Source organism: Ambystoma mexicanum, chromosome 3p (assembly GCF_040938575.1).
Source record: "Ambystoma mexicanum isolate Mex_15411 chromosome 3p, UKY_AmexF1_1, whole genome shotgun sequence".
NCBI lineage: Eukaryota > Metazoa > Chordata > Amphibia > Caudata > Ambystomatidae > Ambystoma > Ambystoma mexicanum.
Genome location: NC_090925.1, coordinates 928,253,000 through 928,266,118, shown reverse-complemented (window position 1 = coordinate 928,266,118; position 13,119 = coordinate 928,253,000).

Genomic DNA, 13,119 nt, shown 5'->3' with positions numbered 1-13,119 from the left:
GGTATTCGAAGATGGAGAGGGTCCCGCCTCCCAGCCCATCCCTGAGGTCCTCATAACTCAGGAATTCACCCTCCCTGAATAGCTGGCCCTCCCATTCCAGGCCCTCATCAGACCAACGCTGGGATTGTCTAAACCCTCTGCTGTCCAGATTCAGGGGGGGCCTCCACAAGGAGGTCGTAGGGGATGGCCAAGAGGAAAGGTGGGCCGTCCGGGGACACTCCTTCCAGATCTCCCAAAGAACGCCCAGGGTCGGGTGGGCCAGTACTTGTTTCGGGATTGACTTGCGAGGGGCCCACATGAGGTCTCGGACTTTGAGGGGGTGGACGTCCATGTCCTCCAAATATGGCCAATATGTCCGCAGGCCTTCCTTCATATGTTCTAGGAGGACCCGTAGTTGTGCTGCGTGATAATACAACTGGAAATCTGGGAGACCGAATCCCCCCTCCTCCCTTGGAAGCGTCAGGGTGGCTCTTCCGACCCTTGGGGTTTTCCCCTGCCAAATGAAGTCTCGGACCCCCTTGTGCAAGTCTATGAAGGTTTGAGCTGGTACTGCGGGTAGGGAGGGCTGTAAAGAGGTATAAAAGCCGGGGCAGTATATTCATTTTGACTGCTGTCATCCGGCCATACCATGAGAGGATCATTTTTCCCCATCTCCTCAGGTCAGAAGTGATCTTGGACAGTATGGGCTCGTAGTTGGAGGTTCCCAGTTCTGATAGGTCCCTGGTAAGGAGGACGCCCAGATATTTTATGTTGCTCTTGCCCACAGCTATCCCATAAAACCTGATCAAGGGGTCCAGTACCGGGTCCACCAGACGCATTGGAAGGAGAACGGACTTAGTTGTGTTGATTTTTAGGCCTGAAAATCACCCAAAAGAGCTAACCAGGGACAGAAGGGGAGGGATCGAAGAAACCGGGTCCACCAGGTATGCCAGGATGTCATCGGCAAACAGGGAGAGCTTGAATTCCACCTCTCCCCTTCTGATACCCCTGATGTCTGGGTGGGATCTAACCGCTATGGCCAAAGCCTCCATCGTGAGGACATATAGCAGGGGTAAGAGGGGGCAGCCCTGTCTAGTCCCTCGGGTGAGAGGAAAGGATTCTGACAGCAATCCGTCCACCTGGACCCTTGCGGTAGGGGCTGTATAGAGGGCGGCCACCCAACTCAGGATGTGCGTCCCGAAGCCCATTCGCTGGAGGAGGAGGGTCATGTATCTCCACTCTACTCTATCGAAAGCTTTTTCCGAATCCAGGGACAGGATGCATGCATCAAGATTTGAATTTTGGGTGAAATGTATCAGGTCTATTGTTTTGCGGATATTGTCCGACCCTTGTCTACCCCTAATGAAACCCACCTGGTCCCCGTGGACTAGCTTCTGCATTATCCCGTCCATCCGCTTACCCACCACCTTGGCCAAGATCTTGACATCGATGTTGAGCAATGATATGGGCCGATAGGACGAACATTCCCTCGGGTCTTTTCCTTCCTTGGGTAGGACCACTATGATGGCTCCCATTATGGAGTCGGGGAGGGTGCCCCCTTCCAAAACCGAGTTGAAAACCTTTGCCAGGTAGGGAGACAGGGAGGAGCGAAACCTCTTATAGAAATAGACCGAAAAGCCGTCCTCCCCGGGGAGGTCCCCACCTTTATCCCTCTGATCGCCTTCTCCACCTCTTCTTCGGTCACCCGACCCTCCAGCCCCTCTGCCAGCTCCCGGCGAAGGGAAGGTATCTGTATGGAGTCGAGAAACTCCTCAATCTGGGCATCACCACTGTCCTATCCCGAGGCATATAACGACTCGTAGTACTGGCGGAAAGCTTCACTTATGTGGGGGGTGTCATAGCCTAGTGTTCCCCTGTTGTCTCTCACCTATTTCACCATCATGCTTCTCTGAACCTCCCTCAATTTCCAGGCCAGGATCTTATCCGCTTTGTCCCCCTTCTCGTAGTATTTCTGTCTGACCATTTGGAGGCTCCTCTCCGTTTTATGGAGGAGCAGGTCTTTTAATTGGAGTCTGTAGTCCTCCAGGGTGGCCACGCGGTCCCGGTCTAGGGTCTGTACCGGGGAACCCCCCGGTTGAAGGCGCGCTATTTTTCCCCTCAAAATCCTCTCCTGGGTCTCCCTTTCCCTCTTCAGACGAGAACCCATTTTAATGAGTACTCCTTTTAGGGTCGCCTTGAAGGCGTCCCGGAGGGTGTGCGTGCCCACCTCCCCGTTATCGTTGAGCTCAAAAAACTCTGAAAAGGCATCCAGGACGGCCTGGGCGTGTACCTCATCTCTCAGAATGGCGTCGTTACATCTCCAGCGTCCCCTCCGTTCTCTACACCAGTCCCCTGCCAAGGTGACTCTGACCAAGTCGTGGTCCGTCCAGGGCACGGGGTCTATCCTGTAACCCTCTACGTGTGGGCGGAGCACCTCGTCTGCGAGAATATAGTCTGGAGAAGGCTTTGTGAGTGGAGGAATAGTATGAGAAAGAGGGAGTCCCTGTTCGGGAGGTGGGCTTCGTGTCCACCAGGCCCAGGCCCTCATTCACCCTCTGAAAACAGCGTGACATGGCGTCTCCTGCGGGTCTGGGATTTGAAGCTCCCACCCTCTGTCTATCTCTGGATGGGTCGAGGACCATATTAAAATCACCTCCCACCACCAATGGGCCCTGGACAAAAGTTTTCAGCCTTTCCCCACTCCCTCCCAGAATTGGGCCTGGCCCTCGTTTGGAGCCTATACTACTGCCAAGGTTATGGGCGCACCCTGTAGGGAGCCCCGCACCAAGAGATAGCGGCCTTCGGGGTCCCTAAGGATGGAGTCTTTCTCGAATCCCAACCCCCTAGCGATCAGAATTGCAACCCCTCTTTTCTTCCCTTTGTGGGATGCACAAAAAATTTCCTCGATACCGCCCCCACGCATCCTGGGCTCCCTCTCCCTCGCCCAGTGCGTCTCCTGCACGAAGAGTAGGTCCAGCTTAGCCCTCCTAAACTCTCTGCTGATTAGGGATCTTTTCGTGGGGGTGTTCAGGCCCCGCACATTCAGGGTTCCCACCCCTAGGGCTGGTCGGTCGTCAGCCATATTCACTGTCACCTTCCCCCTTGGTCACTGATGTCGCATGGTCGCTCCCTCCCTGCATTCTGTGTTTCCTTGTTTGGACATTTTTGAAACCTTTCCCCAACTTGCCCCCCAAACCATTCCCCACCCCGAAACCCCCAACTCGTGTACTAACCCCCGCCCCCCTCCCCGGCGTCCAGCCATGTAGTCCCTCCATTCCAGGATTCTTGGCTGGACCACCAGTCGGTTCCCTACGGCTAGGCGTCAATAACAAAGCACGCTAACGGGGCACCCCACTTCCCCCCCTCCCCCGAACTCCCTGGCTTGGGCATTGCTTGAGGGGGAACTAGCAGTGTCTTCCCCTCCTGATTGTCTGTGCCCGATCTATGAGTGTACCTGGCAGTACCCCCGCCCCGTTGGCGACCGACCCCTGGGCCCAGGATGGTGTTTCTCACAGCCCCCATGGTTGTGACCCCCCCGATGCCCCCTTATACTTGCAGTTCGAGGGGGTGCAGCGAGCAAAGCGTCCCCAGAGTCTTCCAGTTGTCTGTTCCCGATGATCATCGTGGGGTCGCTGGTGTCACCCCTCCGAATCGGCTCGATCTTCCTCCATCGGAGTTGGTGGTGTGTTCAATTTCTTGAACTTCCTAGCGCCGGTTTTCCTTCTTCTGGAGTTAGACTGGCCGGGGGTGCCCCTGCTGAGCGCTTCCGGGCCCACCGGCCCCCTCCTGGGGGCGGGTTCACCCACGTGGTCCTGGATAGCACCCTTGATGTCCTCCTCCATTATCAGAGTTGTGCGTTGGCCTGAGTATTCAAAGGACAGGGAGAAAGGATATCCCCATCTGTAACGAACGCCCTTCTCTTTCAGTTGGTGTGTCAGGGGGCGGCACATCCTTCGTTTGGCAAGGGTGTAAGCTGAGAGATCTTGAAAAATAGAGATTTGGGCGCCGTTGTAAGTTATCGTCCCCGCCTTCCTCGCAGCCTCCTGAACTTTGGCTTTTTCGGTGTAATAGTGAAAACAGGCCAGAACCGATCTGGGGCTCCCCGACCTTCCCCCGGCCCTGTGCACCCGGTCAAACATGAGTTCTGTTGTCATTTCTTCTGCAAACAGGAGAGTGACAATGTCTCTCACCACTCGGGTAAACTCCCTCTCTGTTTCGACCTCCATTTCCAGGATCCCAAAGAACCTAAGATTGTTCGGTCTCTCCCTATTTTCATAGTCGTCCATTAACCTGGCTCTCTCTTCATCCCTCTTTTCCAGAGCCGCGAGCCGTGTGCCGAATTGGACTTCCAGAAATGTAGAGGACGATTGATAGTTTTCCACTTGTAGGACCCTGTCCTCGATTTCGTCGACTCTTTGGTCCAATTTCTCGAACTTCTGGGCGATATCAGATCTCGTTTCTCTAATCTCCTGGAGGATGGAGGCGAAGCCTCTTTCCATCGTCATTGCGGGCTGGCCAGCAGGTTCAGGGTGGGCCATGGTTCCGGAGAGAGTAGGGACCTCGGTAGTGATCTCTGTTTCTTGGAAGCGAAACGTTTGTAGGGTCTTCCTCCAGCTCATGGGGTGTTACTGGTCCCCTGTCACAGGGTCCGCTGCGGTGTGGGGGGTCTCTGGGGGGAATGCCGTGCCGCCCCAGGGCCAGACAGGTTCACATTTCACCAGTGGGGTTTGTAGACGGTGAATTATCCCGTGCTGGGGGTGGAGCAGCCCACCAGGCGGGCACTCGCCCCGCCAACCGAGGACGGGGGCCTCTCACCTGGGTCGCGGGCCGCCTGCTGGCTCAGGGAAGGCCGTGGGCCTGATGAAGTTGAGAACGCCAAAGGCGCTTTTCAGTTTGCGAGAGCGGGATCTCGTGGGGTCTTCCTTCCGTCCGTAAGGGCGTGCTGACCCCCAGCTGCGTGGTCTGTTGCGGCCTAATGGGCCCTTGAGGGTGTGCTGCGCTGTCCCGGGGTCGTATCGTTGTGCGTTTCTCAGGTGGGGGTTGCAGGAGCGAGGTTTGACCCCTGTGGGGGGTGGGATGGCCCCTCAGGCAGGTACACGCCCCGCCGTTGCAGGCGGGGGGCTCTCACCTGGGCTGCCAAGTCGCTGTCATCTCCTGGGGTAGTCCCCCCGGGTTCGTCCGTCGTCTGGCGGGTCCTCGCGCTGGGGCCCAGCCTGGGGCCTCCCCTTGCCGTGCCCACGGCCATGGGGGATCTCGCCGTCGGCTCTCTGGCCGGAGGTTGTTGTCGTGGCTCTGGGTGGGACCCGGGCTGGGACAGCTGCTGGGGGCCTACTCCGGCGTTGTCTTCCCGGGCCTGCGCCGCCGCGCCGTGGGACCCGGAGCAGGGCCAGAAAGATGTCCGTTTCCTCCGTCCCAGGTTGGGCGGGAGGGGCCGCTGCTGGTCCCCGCCCGGGGAGCGCCACCCCTCCGACACTCGCCTTCCGCCACCGGGCACCTTCTCATCCAGCGCTGTCACGCGTGGCGCCTGGCTAGTCGCGCACCGTCACTCCCAGATCTCCGGTTCCACTCGGAGTTGGAGGTCCGTTCCTTCGAGCGGGGGCGTCACAGGAAGTTCACCAGCTCCTGCCACCCGTTGTGCTCGCTCGGGGAGGTTTCGGGGGGGCTCAATCCCTTAAAAAGGCCCAGCCTCGGCGGGAACTCCGCAGTCAGGCAGCCATTGCCTGTGCGCCCCCCTGGTGGCCTCCCTTTACGACTATCTTTATGCCGGGGATCCAGATGATGGGCAACATCAAATGGATACAGATTACCAGATGGGAGCTTCTGCAGACCATGAACAGCACCATAAACAGATTCAAGGCTATCAGGGAAGAATTGAGGGCCATAAGACTGATGACCCTCCAGAACCGATATGTTTGCGACATGATCACAGCGATGGAAGGAGGAGTTCGCGCCAAAATTGGGTCGTCATGTTGTACGTTCATACCTTCTCACAATTACCAGAATGGGACCATGACAGAGGCCATAAGGTTGCTGACAAACCTTCACAACAAGATGGAAGACGAGACATAGGACATTGCAGATGACGGTTGGTTTTCATCTATCTTTTCATGGGTTCCACAATGGATGGCAAATATCTTTAAATTTCTTGGAGAAGTATTAGTGATGGTGATGTTTGGATTCTGTGTGATCAAGATAATAATTACACAGTGCAAGAAGACAGTGAATAAGGCAGTAGAAATGAAGATCATGATCAATGTCGATTCAAGGTTTTGACCCAAGGAGTTGAAGATATCAGAAAATGCATAGAGGCCAGCATCGTAGCACCTGAGTGAACAAAGTTCCTGCATCCAAGAAATCACAAGAAATACGTGGGACAATGGGTTTATTGTAATCCGAATGGACGGTGCAATTACTTGAATTGGTGTGTGGATGAACGTGTAAAATCAGCAGTATCTCTTAAGGGTGCAATGAAGATTTGGACCCCGAAGAAGCACTTCTTCAAAAGAAGATACGGACGTGTGGAGATTAGTAAAGGCATGGTCGATCAATCAACCAGAGGGCGGAGTGTAGAGGAGCAGCCAACTGCCCCTGCAGGAAGACCCACCTCCCTCTCACCTACATGCTTGAAGTCAGAAATCGTGCCATGCTTGACACCAGCAGTTGTGACTATTCCGTGTTGAATCTTCAAGAAAAGGTATCCATTAAGAAAGCCCTATCAGATGTATTCCCGAAGAGATGACAATCTCTTGGAGGAGATCCCCGAAGGATATGAAAAAGAGAGAAAGAGAAGTTGGTGAGGTCACAAGAAACGAGCATGACGCACTGAGAAGAATAGCTGAAGAAGAGAATGTATCAACCTTATAGAAACTGACGACGAAGTAAAGAATCGAGTAAACTTTCATATGCGAGACAAAGATTGCATGTGTGTCTAAAGAGCACTGCAGAAAATGCAAATCATTTAATAACTGTACAGATGCAGCAGCACAAGTAGACTAAGTGATGATAGAAGCTAGCTATACATAGTGAATAGACTGCAGGCAGAATCACCATTATATAGAAGCTGGACATTGGTGTCACAATTTTAGTAAGTTCAACCCATGGAGAGAAGGGATGAAGGCTGTGCCGCAGTAGGGAATTAGCTAGGAGCATGGAAGAATTGAGAAGGGCTGTCTGGCCTGGTGTCAAGGCTGGAGCTGCCAAGAACTGGTTATCTATCCTTGAAGAACAGTGAAGGTGAGATGCTGAATCATCCCGTGTTAAGGTGCAAAGAAAGAACACCATGAGTGCCAAGTTTATTAATTAAATACAATTAAATGTCGCAAAATGGGCCAAATTGCAGTCTCCTGTCACGTGAGCCAAGGATGGAAATAGAAGTTGGGCATGCAGTCCAGAACTATGATAGCGCATGCTCACACTCCCTTATATTCCCAGAGACGAAAATACATTGCAAGGCTAAGTTCAAAGACAATCTTCACGGCAGAAGGCATGGGTGATGAGAGATAGTGGGCTAATTGGGTGGGGATGTACAGTCAAGTCCACCTCCCGACACCTGGGGTATGAGCTGACGTGCTGCTAGTGAGCCAAATGGTCCAGGAGGGCACGAGCATGCCAACCAATTGTAGAGGGCCATATAACGAAGAGCCTTATAGCTTGATAGCCAATGATGTACCGTGTATCTGAAAACGGTTGAAGATGACTTGCACGAGGGGTGGGCATGAGTGGTCCACCTGACTATAGAGACCCAATCACAACCCGATTCCTTATAGAAAGTATGCTTAGATGATCCTTTTGAGCCAACCACCAACCCCTGTAGGTTTCGCTTATTTGCCACATAGTATTCCATCACGTATGACACATTGTTACCATAAAAGTATTGTTTTTTATGAAATGCTTCAAGAGAATGCTGTGCGACATCCGTTGCTGTCCGTTGTAACTCCCTGTTTTAGACAATTGATAATATAACAATAGACAAACTGTGCCATGTCCCTGAGTTGGTTTGATTATTTGGTGTAAGAGTTACTCTGCATCCCATCCAACTTCATGACAGGCTACGCACCAGGGTCCTAAGTTTACCGTCTTCAAGAGTTAGTGTGTTCTTGAGGCCATCTGTGACACATATCCTTTGCCCACTCCTGCTCTTGACCTGGATCCTCCTGGGAGTGAAGAGGAAGATGGTAGTGGTTATTCCAGTGGCTCCTAATTGGATTTTGGTTTCCTCTGGGGTTCATAGTTTTCTTCAGGGAGACATTGGCCCCATCCTCTCTCTTCTTATCCACTGAGAGGAGTCCAATTGTTGAAGCTCTCCCTGTCCTGCCTTCATCTAATGGCATAGCTCTTGAACAGAGAGGTACCTTGGAACTGGGAATGCCTCAGGCTATGGTCACGGCTGTTCAGAACTCCAGAAAGCCCTCTACTCATAACACATATAAGCACATGGAGATCGTTATTGACCTCCTTTCAACCAACCAGAATGTTTAGGTTGCAGTCAATAATACCGGCATTGACTGCATTCTGAGCATTCTGTCTTCAGACGCTGACAGGGAAACAACAATGCAATTTCCAGGCAAAATTCTTTTCAGCAAGACACTTCCTCTCGGGGAGGCCCTTTTTTTGGCTGCAGCGTGCTATTTAAAGCACGAAAGAGAAAGCTAAAACATTGAAAAATGCTATCACTTTCTCATAAAGAAACTGTTTACTTTTACATTGCACCTACTGCATGCTCATGTAAAACCTCTGCCAGTTCAACCAAGTGGTAATTAAAATACTTAAGTTATGAAGACAACCAAGTTATTTAAATGCCTGAAAATAAAACCACATTTAATGTACTAACTCAGCTTGTCCATATACTTTACTCCCATTGAAGCAACATGTTTTACTTCATCACCATAACTCCAAAACATATATTGCTTCTTCCATGTATGTGCTAATAGCCTTATAGACATCGAGAGTGGTCATTTTCTCCTGGGATAGTGACCCTTCCCCAAATTATGGCCCTTGGTTTAGCCTCAGGCCATAACTTCGTGGCAGGTCCTTATCCCATGATACCGACCCTTCCCTCAGTCTCTAAGGCCGTGATAAGAATTGGAAAACCTTCTGATCCTGTTGTGGTGTTTGCTCATTTGATCCTTTGGCATGCAACCCATTTCTGATTTTAGAATTTATGAACCATGGATTGAGTTTAGGCCTGTCAGTGCCCACGGGAATGGCTTTTGAGAAACCTAGGGTGGGATCAAGAATGCTGAGAATATTCGGAGCATATCCTTCATGGTTGTCGTATTGCAAGGCCACAGGCTGGACGAGTTGGGGCATGGTTGTACTCCCCCTTTCTTTGCTTTCTTCCAGAGGGTCTGGTTCTTTTGCATGTTCCTTCCTTTGCACAAAGAAGGTGTCTGCCTTTCACTTGAGCAAGGATCTCATGCTTCCCATACTGCTTCTTCAGGGGGATGTGGATGAAGGTAGGGGACTCCATTGGCTGCAAGTAGATAGATCAGTTAAGGACTAGCTGTCCAGCCATTAATTGATCTGATCATCAGTGTACCTACTATTGTCTTTTTGTCCCAGAGATCTTGGGTCTAGGCCTTCCACTGCAACCCTAAGCAGGTGGAGTCGGCTTAATATTTCAATGGTATATGAAACTGTAACAGTCCCTCTACTAGAAGGTATACAGGGCAGGTCCACGAGGCGGATATGTATGTACTTGGTTGCTTTTTTATGGTGTCTGCATTCAAGACGGGCTGCTAATTTGGCCTCACAAGACAGTTTCATAAATCACAATAGGCTATGTATGGTGGTATCCGCATCTGCATTTAATGCTTTGATGCTTTGATGTTTAACTCAGTGAATCACTGAGATTGTCTGTGGTCCTTAACAAAGTAATTCCCTGCAGTGCATCTGGATTACTTGATGTGATCCTTTTTGGCTTCAATATCATCCAAAGAGCCTGCTCTTAACTGTGATAAGGAAGAAGTCCAAGGGTAATACTGGGAACACTTGCCAGCAATCTACATTGCCCCGAGTTCCACTCTTCCTAGTCCCAGTCTTACTTCCTGACCTTCCCTCCCTCTGAAATATTTGGAGGAATGTGGTGCTTGGTATTTTTTATTTTTTATTTTTGTATTATTAATGTGGTTTAGTCAATTAATTTGACTTTTCACATTGAACTTCATTACAAATGGCTAAAAACAATAAAACATTCAACATTTACAAAAAACAAACAATCCTCGGGACACAATCTTGAGCATTACATAGTACTCCTTTCCATGATACAGCCAGTTCACAAATTAATAAAACCTAAATCACTCAACATTCTCAGTACTTCAACCAAGAGACAGGTTTCATGTCCTGGGGATAATCTCTCTCCAAAGTCCTCCCTGTTTAGCCATCAGGGGCGTTGCTAGGGGGGGGCTAAGGGGGCTATAGCCCCTGATCTTTTGGTTGTAGCCCCGGATAGAATCTCAGGAGCTACAGCCAAAAGACTAGCTAGCCCCCAGTCCCAATAGTTCGGACATAGGCTTAGCCCCGGGTCTTTTCCAGACCTAGCAACTCCCCTGTTAGCCATTCTTCTTTTTCAACAAAAATCATGAAATGCATGGCTCTCTGAGGCTGTAATGCACAACATTCAAATCATGATATGTTTTAAATTCTGTTTTAATGTTTGCCCACACAATTTACAATTATCCTCTGTATATAGTTCCTTATAACGAACTGCCAAAACGTCACCCGTTGAGGAGGAATTTCAAAATATCCACCCTCCAACGAGAATTAGGCAATCGCTTCAGATACAACGGTGGCATCCCTTAGGTTCTCGAGGGCTGAGAGTGATTTGGCTATGACATAGCTGTGCATTTGATGTATTTTAATGGCCCAGTCTGTTCTCATGATTGTCAATTTTACCCCAATGTTTTGTGTTTACAAGGTCGTTCACTAATCGGCTATGATTCGCCAAATATCTGGCCACGGTTTCCTTCAACTTACACAGAGTCAGACTGGTCCCCATTTCAAAATGTAGGCCAATATCCTCATATAATGATCTAAAACAGGGAGTTACAATGGACATCAACGGACGTTCGCTCGAGCTCTCAGTGCATTTTGCATAAAAACATCCTTACATGCAAAAGACATGACATCACACTACGTGGCAAATGAGAAAAACCTATGAGGGATTGTGATAGGTTCAAGGGGAACATTTAAGTATACTTTCTATATGGACTGGGATTGTGATTGGCTATCTACAGTCAGGTGGACAACTTATGCCTACCTCTAAAGCATGGCATCTTTAACACTATTAGGTACACAGTTGTTCATTAGTCTTTAAACTATAAGGCCCTTCATTATATGGCTCTCGATAATTGGTTGGCAAGCTTGTGCCATGTCAGGAACATTCGATTCACTTAGCAGCACATAAGCTTAGATCCAGGTGCCAGGAGGAGGACTTGACTTTACTTCCCCACCCAATTAGCACAACACCTCTCATCACCCATGAAGATTGTATTTGAACTTGGCCTTGCAAAGTATTCTTGTCTCAGGGAATATAAGGGAGTGCGAGCATGCACTATCATTGTTCTAGGACTGCACACTGAACTCTATTTCCATCCTTGGCTCACGTGACAGGAGACCATGATTTGGTCAATTTTGCAGCATTTAAATGTCTTAAATGAGTAAAACTTGGCACGCTTTGTGTTCTTCTTTGCACCTTAACAAGGGATGATTCAGCGTTGCACGATCACTGCCTTCAAGAATACATAACCGACACTGGCTGCCTCAGCTTTGACACTAGGCCAGACAGCCTCGCCATACGTTTCCACGATCCCAGCTTATTCTTGCTGCACCACAGTTCTCACCTTTTCTCTCCATGGGTCATGGCTTACTAAATTCATGACACTGATGTCAAGTTTCTATACAATGGCGGCTTCGCCTGCAGTCTATTCACTACATAAAGCCAGCTTCTAACATTTCTTAATATACTTGCGTTACAGCATCTGTGCAGTTATTGAATGGCTTGCATTTTCGGCATTTTCTGCAGTGCTTCGCACACTTACAATCTTGTTTTGCATATGAATGTTTACTCGATTCTTAACTTAGTCATCTGTTTCTGTAAGATCCATGCATTTTTCTTCATTCAGTATTCTCAGGGCGTCACGCTCATCTTTTGTGACGTCACCAGCTCCTCTTTTTGCTCCTCTTAATATTCCTTCAGGGAGTTCCTCCCTCAGGTTATCCTCTCTTTCGGGATACATCTGATAGGGTTTTTTCAATGGGTACCTTCTTTTGAATACTCTCTGTGGTATGGTCACAACTGCTGGTGTCAAGCTTGGACCAATCTCAGGCTTCCAACATATAGAAGGTAGGGGGGTGGGATTTCATGCACCGTCATGTAACTGCTCCTCTACATTCCCCCCCTCTGGTCAAGTCCTCAACCACCTCTTCAGTTGTTGCCACATCTTGATATTTTCTCTTGAAGAAGTGCTTCTTTAGAGTCCAGATCTTCATCACCCCCCCCCCTCAGGGTGCCGGCTGATTTCACATGTTCATCCACACTACAGGTCTTGTAGTTGCACTGCCCATTCAGATTACAATAGACCCATTGTCCCACGTACTGCTTATGATTCTTTGGATACAGGAACTGTGTTCCTTCAGGTGCTACGATGCTGGCCTGTTTGTATTTTCTGACATTGTCATCAGCCAATTCCTTGGGTCCAAACCCAGATTTGACATTGATCATGATCTTCATTCCTACTGCTTTCTTTGCCGTCTTCTTACATTGTAAAATTATTATCCTGATCACACAGAATCCAAACATCACCATGTCCAACATTGCTCCAAGAAACTTGAAGATGTTTGCAATCCACTGCAGAATCCATGAGAATACGGAAGCACACCAACTGTCATCAATAATGTCCTCTGTTTCGTCTTCCATCTTGTTATATAGATCCGTCAGCAACGTTATGGCCTCTGTCAAGGTCGCATTCTCATCATCGTGAGAAGGTGTGGATGTGCAACATGATGGCCAATTTTGGCACAAACGCCTCCTTTCATAGCTGTGATCATGTCACGGACATATCTGTTCTGTAGGGTCATTTGTCGTATGGCCCTCAGCTCTTCCTTAATAGCATTGAATCCTTTTATGGTGGTGTTGATTGT